Raw genomic sequence first — 1,421 nt, forward strand, 5'->3', positions numbered from 1 at the left:
AAAGTGGGCACCCTTGTCTTGTCTTGACTTTAGAGGAAATGCTTTCAATTTTTCACCATTGAGGATAATGTTTGCTGTGGGTTTGTCATATATAGCTTTTATTATGGGGAGGTATGTTCCTTCTATTCCTGCTTTCTGGAGAGTTTTTATCATAAATGGATGCTGAATTTTGTCAAAGGCTTTCTCTGCATCCATTGAGATAATCATATGGTTTTTATTTTTCAATTTGTTAATGTGGTGTATTACATAGATTGATTTTCGGATATTGAAGAATCCTTGCATCCCTGGGATAAAGCCCACTTGGTCATGGTGTATGATCTTTTTAATGTGTTGTTGGATTCTGATTGCTAGAATTTTGTTAAGGATTTTTGCATCTATGTTCGTCAGTGATATTAGCCTGTAGTTTTCTTTTTTTGTGGGATCTTTGTCAGGTTTTGGTATTAGGGTGATGGTGCCTCATAGAATGAGTTTGGAAGTTTACCTTCCTCTGCAATTTTCTGGAAGAGTTTGAGCAGGATAGGTGTTAGCTCTTCTCTAAATTTTTGGTAGAATTCAGCTGTGAAGCCGTCTGGACCTGGGCTTTTGTTTGCTGGAAGATTTTTGATTACAGTTTCAATTTCCGTGCTTGTGATGGGTCTGTTAAGAGTTTCTATTTCTTCCTGGTCCAGTTTTGGAAAGTTGTACTTTTCTAAGAATTTGTCCATTTCTTCCACGTTGTCCGTTTTATTGGCATATAATTGTTGATAGTAGTCTCTTATGATCCTTTGTATTTCTGTGTTGTCTGTTGTGATCTCTCCATTTTCATTTCTAATTTTATTGATTTGATTTTTCTCGCTTTGTTTCTTGATGAGTCTGGCTAATGGTTTGTCAATTTTATTTATCCTTTCAAAGAACCAGCTTTTGGTTTTGTTGATTTTTGCTATGGTCTCTTTTGTTTCTTTTGCAATTATTTCTGCCCTAATTTTTAAGATTTCTTTCCTTCTACTAACCCTGGGGTTCTTCATTTCTTCCTTTTCTAGTTACTTTAGGTATAGAGTTAGATTATTTATTTGACTTTTTTCTTATTTCTTGAGGTATGCCTGTATTGCTATGAACTTTCCCCTTAGGAATGCTTTGAAATTAAGGAAACAATTCCATTCACCATTGCAACAAAAAGAATAAAATACTTATGAATATATCTACCTAAAGAAACTAAAGACCTGTATATAGAAAACTATAAAACACTGGTGAAAGAAATCAAAGAGGACACTAATAGATGGAGAAATATACCATGTTCATGGATTGGAAGAATCAACATAGTGAAAATGAGTATACTACCCAAAGCAATTTATAGATTCAGTGCAATCCCTATCAAGCTACCAACAGTATTCTTCACAGAGCTAGAACAAATAATTCTACAATTTGTATGGAAATACAAAAAA

The sequence above is a fragment of the Bison bison genome, unplaced genomic scaffold (assembly GCF_000754665.1).
Source record: "Bison bison bison isolate TAMUID 2011002044 unplaced genomic scaffold, Bison_UMD1.0 scf7180017860456, whole genome shotgun sequence".
Classification (NCBI taxonomy): domain Eukaryota; kingdom Metazoa; phylum Chordata; class Mammalia; order Artiodactyla; family Bovidae; genus Bison; species Bison bison.